The sequence below is a fragment of the Callithrix jacchus genome, chromosome 9 (assembly GCF_049354715.1).
Source record: "Callithrix jacchus isolate 240 chromosome 9, calJac240_pri, whole genome shotgun sequence".
In the NCBI taxonomy this organism is placed as follows: Eukaryota; Metazoa; Chordata; class Mammalia; order Primates; family Cebidae; genus Callithrix; species Callithrix jacchus.
Genome location: NC_133510.1, coordinates 24,402,309 through 24,410,012, shown reverse-complemented (window position 1 = coordinate 24,410,012; position 7,704 = coordinate 24,402,309). Strand labels below are relative to the sequence as shown.

The window sequence follows — 7,704 nt, the reverse complement described above, 5'->3', positions numbered from 1 at the left end:
CTTACAGTCATGGGTTTTATTGCTTACTGTGAACTTAGTCATGTTAGTTAGTCCCTCACCCAAAAAGCTCGTTCAAAAAATAAAAATAATGTCAGCCTTATTAGTTATGCCAATTAAATAAGAACACATATTTAAATCTCATATTAATGTATCTGGAGCATAGTAAGCAGTAATAAGCTGCTAGGATAGTAATAGTAAAAGTAATATCATTAGTTTTACCAGAAAGTCTAAAATTAGTGTGGAAATTCCAAGATGATGTGAAATTTATCAAGGTTTATCTTTTGTCCCCTTTAAGCTAAAAATAAAATCATAAAAGAATGTGAAAATGATAAGCCTGACAGTTCATATCCACGTCTGTGTACGATAATATAACTGGAGAGACATCAAACTCATGCTGCGAACAACTAGAAGAGCTAGATTTAAAGAAAAAGACTTCCTTAAGGTACTGGAGAGTGTTCAAGGCAACTGGAAGGGGAACAAGATTCTGGAAAGGAGCCACAGAGAAGTGAGTCAGCATTCCAGGAGCCACCCTTCTTTTAGGGGCATCTTGGCAGTGGGTCAGATGCTGAGATTCTGAGCAGAAGGCTTTAGAAACCAGATTTGTTTTTTTTGGAAGAGAGAAAAATCTCTTCCTAAGCACTTAAAGGGCCAAAATCCCAAAGAGGAGAGAGGGCCAAAGAAATCAGAAGAATTTTTCTCTCAAACCATGTTCCAAATTATTAAATTTCACAGGAAAAGAGGTTAGGAAGAAATATGTGAAAAACAGACTTCAACTTTTAGCAATCACACATTGTTCAGGAGACAAAATCAAATTTGGGTTCCAACAAAGAGAAGCAGCTTTAATAAAAAACAGATTCTCGGCCGGACACAGTGGCTCATGCCTGTAATCTCAGCACTTTGGGAGGCCAAGGCAGGAGGATCACCTGAGGTCGGGAGTTCAAGACCAGCCCGACCAACATGGAGAAACCTCATGTCTATAAATTAAAAACAAACAAAAAACAGGTTCTCAGATGGAATTTCTAGAAGGCTTTATCATAGATGCTAGGACAAACTAGAAATGAAATAGTAAACAAAGAGATATATAGAATCTTACAGAAACTGAAACTCAGGCCTAACTCAACATTGTTTCTATTCGATTAAGGCAATGGTTGTCCAATCTGAAACTTATTTCTCATAGGTAAGCAGGAACTGCTGTATAGAGTTCAAAAACAGGGAAAAGAAATTTATGGTGTCAGAGTTAAGATAGAGATTATATTTGGGGTAATGAGCATTACAAGACATGAGCTGGGCACATAGAGTGTATTGTTTTATATGGCTTTATTTATATCTTCATCTAGGAACTTGTTACATGGTGTGTGTGTGTGTGTTTGAGATGGAGTTTTGCTCTTGTCACCCAGGCTGGAATGCAATGGCACCATCTCAGCTCACTGCAACCTCCACCTCCCCAGTTCAACAGATTCTCCTGTCTCAGACTCCCAAGTAGCTGGAATTACAGGTGCCTGCCACCATGCCTGGTTAGTTTTCATGTTTTTAATAGAGACAGGATTTCACCTTATTGGCCAGACTGGTCTCAAATTCCTGACCTCATGATCCACCCACTTCAGCCTCCCAAAGTCCTGGTATTCCACATTACATTTTTAATAAAAGCTTACGATTTGTGCAAGGTACTATATATTATATTTTAGTAAAAAGTGCCCTTACAGGCATTTACATACAAGAAACTAACACATCTGACAAGAAGCTGCTGCTGCTAAAGAGCCTCTGTGCTCCTGGATTATTCCAGAGGGAGCACAGAAGCTGCATACCCTTGAGGCCCATTTAAAAGACTCTGTAGTAGAGGTGGTGGCGGTGGGGGCAGGGAGCCTGGAAACACGAGCTGGGATGGTAGGTGGTTTGGACCCGCTGGGCCGCCGTCGTTTCCAGAAAGGGTTTGACTGGAGGAACCTCTGGAGAAGCTGTTGGCTGGCTCCTTTGGCTGATGGCATGTTGCAGTACATGGGCCAGTGGCAGCGAGGGCATCCGATCCAAAGGGGGCCACTCTAGAGGCTGGGCCAGCAGCACCATGGGCCAGTGTGTCACCAAGTGCAAGAATCCCTCATCGACTCTGGACAGCAAGAATGGAGACCATGCCCACAGCAACAAGTCACACAGCAGGCGGAGTGAAGGCCACCATGAGAAGCAGGTACCACCCTGTGGCAAGCCAGGTGGAGATATCCTCGTCAATGGGACCAAGAAGGCCGAGGCTGCCAACGAGGCCTGCCAGCTGCCAACGTCCTTGGAAGATGCTGGGAGGAAGTCCAAGTCCAGGGCTGAGGAGTCTTCCTCGCGGTGTTTGGAAGAACTGTTCAGGCACTATAAGGATGAGCGGGAAGATGCAATTTTGGAGGAAGGGATGGAGCACTTTTGCAATGACCTATGTGTCGACCCCACAGAATTTCAAGTGCTGCTCTTAGCTTGGAAGTTCCATGTGCAAATTCACCAGGAAGGAGTTTTTTGATGGCTACAAAGCAATAAGTGCAGACAGCATTGACGGAATCTGTGCACGGTTCCCTAGCCTCTTAACAGAAGCCAAACAAGAGGATAAATTCAAGGATCTCTACCGGTTTACATTTCAGTTTGGCCTGGACTCTGAAGAAGGGCAGCGGTCACTGCACTGGGAAATAGCCATTGCCCTATGGAAACTAGTCTTTACCCAGAACAATCCTCTGGTATTGGACTAATGGCTAAACTTCCTAACAGAGAACCCCTCAGTGATGAAGGGCATCTCCAGGACACTTGGAACACGTTCCTTAACTTCACTTAGGTGATTGGCCCTGACCTCAGCAACAACAGTGAAGATGACGCCTCTCCAAGTCTCTTTGACACCTTTGTGGAGTGGGAAATGGAGCGAAGGAAAAGAGAAGGGGAAGGGAGAGGTGCACTCAGCTCAGGGCCCGAGGGCTTGTGTCCCAAGGAGCAGGCTTAGTGGCTCTGTCCCAGGAGCAGCAGCAAGGATCTGCCCTCTGCCCTACAGCCAACTGAGGAATTGGAGCTTTTTGAAAATTACTGCCAAATATGGGTGAAGGGGAGAAAGGAAGCAAAACACACTGCCATGTGTGTACCTATGCAACTGTCTTGCATGTTCTGCACATGTACCCCCAAACCTAAAATGCAATAAAAAATTAAAAAAAAAAAAAAGAAAATTACTGAAGATCTGGATATTTTCTACTTTACACCTTTCTCTGCCTTGTATCTGAAAGGGCTCTAAAATGCTATATCATGTTTTAGGCACTTTCTTCATTTTTTGGTTATTTTGGTTATTTCTTTTTTGGGGGGAGATCTCCCAAAATATTAGAACCTGGCTACACATTGTGTATCTTTTTTTGAAGGCTTCAGACAGAATAAGCCTACCATTTATTGCACAAATTGGATTTTTTTTGTTGGGGAGGGTTTAGAACAGGGAGGGGGGGATGGGACTGTTAGGTTGAATTAACATTACAAAATGATACAGTGCCAGATCTCACTTTTGCATATTGTTTTTCAGGGCAGGTCTGTACTGTGTGTAGTGCTGTTTACATGGTTGAATTTAGGTTGTAATAATTATTTTTAAAGATTTACACAGATTTGAATAGCAGTATAAAAATAAAAATAAAAACTCTTGTATCAGCCGTAGCAGTAACTTCCCAAAATATCGTGCAAATTTCTGCTTAATTGGGATTATGGCTAAATTAGTGATTGGACTGCCACAGATCTCTAATTTTCAGTGCTGAGAACCAAGCTTTTCCTTTGAATCATCTTTGGAGAAAGGAGCCACTACTGAGTGTGGAGGGTGGGGAGGGAAAGCAAGGCAACTATGGGAGGGAGTTTGATCTGTGCGCCACAATCTTAGCTTAATCATCACTCTACTACAGGGGCGTTTTCTTAACTCCTGGACTCAGTTAATTTCCCATTTCCTATGTTTTAATAATACTTTTCTATATGTATGTGCTATTTCAAGGATAAAAAAGACTCAAGCATCCTGAGTCTCTCTAGAGGAAGACAAGGTATGTGGCTCTTTTGAAAGCAAGATATTTTTCAAATGAGTGTAAACTCTTGGGAATGAATTTTAATTTGATATTAAAATTGCTGTTGTCTTTACTTACCTAACATTCATTTCCTCTGAGAGCTAACTTTTCCTTTCAATAAATTTTTATTTTCTATCATAACATTGCTTTGTACCCCATATAGTAAAATTATAATTTTTAATAACAAAATAATTTAAAGTTATCAAGGATTATTTTCTCTTATAACCAAAACACTATTAGATAACTAGCTTTAATATATTTTCTTTTAAATTCTTACAAACACTAGTTTTTCTGTGTGTGTGATGAGCTAATTTTTTTTGACAGAATTTGTGCTTCATTTTTTTCCTCTATTTAATTTAAAGGCTTGACATTTTGAGTTACTGGGGCCGTTACACACTGACACATTTTAGTCATTGGGGCTTTTTCTTTTTGAATCATCCTTGGAGTTGAGAAGGTAAAGACTGTGGTTGAGATCACACGTGGAAACTGGTGGCAAAATGAATGACAGTAATAATGTGGAGAAAGACATTGCACAGTCTAAATTGCTGGCAAACCCAGGTAAGAAGCTGGGCTATACAGAGTGAGTGTGGGGACTGGAGTGGGAGGGTAATGGTATGATGGGCTTACACAGGAAAGGGGCTGAACTAATAAAAAGTTTTCCAGGATAATAGATGGAATATGGGAGTCCATAAATTGGTTTATAATTTGTGTAAAATATGCATATATTTATATTCCCAGTCCTAACAAGTAAGAAGAGAAAGATGTAAGACAGTGAGATCAGGTTATGACTGAAAATAAAAATAATTTCACTAAAGAAATTACACAAACTCTATAGTGTTACTCAGATATGAGATACTATCATTATTCTATAGGTAGAAAACCTATCATGGAAGCTCATCAGAGAGAAAAGGTAGAAAATAGTATGTAAAGGACATTTACAAATCAAAAAAGTAAACAAAGGTTGAAGTAAAAGCTTCGTAGGGCATTCTAATGGAATTATCTTACATTGGATGCACTGGAAAAAGAAATACATATACATATTATGTAAGTATGTATATATGAAGCTTATATTTTTTAAGAAAAAGCTTTACTTGAAGATTTATATGATGGTTTAGTAAGTGAAAATAATGACTATTGCCAAAGCCAGAGAAAATCAAGCTTTTATAACTTAGGACTTAAAAGTTTGGAGTTTTTTCTTCTCTACTTAAAAGGTAATCAAGTTAGAGAAAAAGTACTCGGGGGGAAACAGATGAACTCTAAATGTTGTTAAATGACATCAACTATTTATTCATTCATTGGGTATTTTGAACATTTTATACCAACTGCTTTGAAGCATTTGTCAGATAGTTCCAACATCTCTGTCATATCCTCCTTGGCTTGTGCTGTCTTGCCCCATGCAAGTTTACATTTTCATGGTTCTTCATATGCTGTGTAATTTTGGATTGTAATTTGAACATTCTGAATAAATATTTAGTTAGACTGGATCTTATTTAAGTTTTGGAGCATATTGATACTATTGTTTTAGCAAGCAATCACCCTGGTGGGATAAAGACAATCTGTGGGATCTGGTTCCAATATCAGTTCCATTTTGAAAACCTTTGTAGTACCATTCAGTTATGTCTTTCCTGTGCACCAACCAGGGGTGAATTTGGGAACTATGCAATGCTTTGCTCATTAGTTCAGGTCTTAACATCTTTAGTACGCCAATTAGAACCATATCTAGGCATGCATAGGTTGAGGGGAAGGTGAATACAGGAGTTTATAAATAATGTTCATGGGTCTCTTTCTAAAGTTCTTTCCTCTTCACCATCAGACTAGTACTTTCAGGATCCCAGTGGCTTCTCCTTTCCATCCTCCAGCTAGAAATGTGGGGCTCCTTTTATTCTGATGTACCATACACTTCTGCAATCATGGCTGTATCTTTAAGCTCATGAGGCAGAAGGACAGTGAGGAAGATGAAAAAAAAAGGAAAAGATTTGTCCCCACCCTCATGGAACCACAGCGCTACTAAATGGAGAAGATTGACCTTTCTCATGGTTTTGGCTATTGTTTGTTGCTGTAGTTTCTACTACCATCATCAGATTGCCTGAGGTTTGAGGCACATGAGAATGCAGACAAGAGAGAAAGAAAAAATAATGTGACATTTTCATACTCTATTTGAGGTAGGGGTTTGCTTTTCTGTCCTTCAGGCCATACCTATAGTGCTTCTCCTGGAGCTCTCTCTATATTTTTGCTGACAGATGCTCAATTCTATGTTTCTGGCCGTATTAATTTCAGGAAACTAATATTAGAGGAGGGAAATTTAAATTCACCACTGATTTGATGGCTGGTCAAATCTATATAGTCTTGTCAGATCTGCTTCTAGTATATCCTTTTTTTCTTTTGCTCTTTTTCTATTTAAAGACCATGTTTTGAGAGCCATTTTGGGATCACAGCAAAATTGAGAAAAAGGTAGTTTTCTTTATTTTCTCCTTGTTGCCACACATACACAGACTTTGTCTTAGTCTGTTTTGTGCTGCTGTTACAGAATATCTGAGACTAGGTACTTTATAATAAACAAATGTGTTGGCTCATGGTTCTGGAGGCTGGAAAGTCCAAGACTGAGTGACACACCTGATGAGGGTCATTTTGCACATCATCCCATGGCAAAATTTGGAAGGGCAAAAGAGCACATGTATAAGAAAGAGAGAGAGCAAGAGGCACCAAACTTGCTTTTTAACAAATCCAATTTCTTGATAGTAAACCCACTCCCATTATAGGAACATTATGACCTAATTACCTCTTAAAGGGTCCATCTCTCAACACTATTGCATTGGGAATTAAGTGTCTAACACATGAACTTTGGGAGACACATTTAAACCATAACAGTCTCTAACATCAACATTCTTCACTAGCAGTACATTTATTACAATTAATAAGTGTGCACTGGCACTGGCATATTGTAATCATACAAAATTGACAGTCCGATGGGCTTACCTTTGTAAGTGACCTGACCTTTCTCTCTGGCTGCCCTTAATATTTTTTCTTTAATTTTGACCTTGGAGTATCTGATGATTTTGTGTCTTGGGGTTGATTTTCCTATGGAATATCTTATTGGGATTTTCTGGATTTCCTGAATTTGAATGTTGGCCTGTCTTACTAGATTGAAGAAGTTCTCCTGGATTATATCCTGAAGTGTGTTTTCCAACGTGGTTCCATTCGCCCTATCTCTTTCAGGTACTCCAATCAGTCATAGGTTCAATCTTTTTACATAGTCCCATAGTTATTGGAGGTTGTGTTCATTCCTTTTCATTCTTTTTTCTCTAATCTTGTCTGTCTGCCTTATTTCAGCAAGATAGTCTTCAAGCTCTGATATTTTTTCTTCTGCTTGGTCAGTCTGGCTATTGATACTTGTGTTTGCATCATGATGTTCTCATGCTGTGTTTTTCAGCTCCATCAGGTCATTTTTGTTCCTCTCTAAACTGGTTATTCTGGTTAATAGCTCCTATAATCTTTTATTATGCTTCTTAACTTCTTTGCATTGGGTTAGAACATAATCCTTTAGTTCAATGAAATTCGTTATTACCTACTTTCTGAAGCCTAACTTCTGTTAGTTCATCCATCTCAGCTTCAGCCGCATTCTATGCCCTGGCTGGAGAAGTGTGGTGATCATTTAGAGAAG

General features: G+C 39.3%; 1 pseudogene; it reads left to right on the top strand.

The window, feature by feature from the left end:
• Positions 1-1,912: 1,912 nt before the first annotated feature.
• LOC100405130 (DCN1-like protein 3 pseudogene) lies at positions 1,913-3,132 on the top strand (annotated as a pseudogene).
• Positions 3,133-7,704: the final 4,572 nt, after the last annotated feature.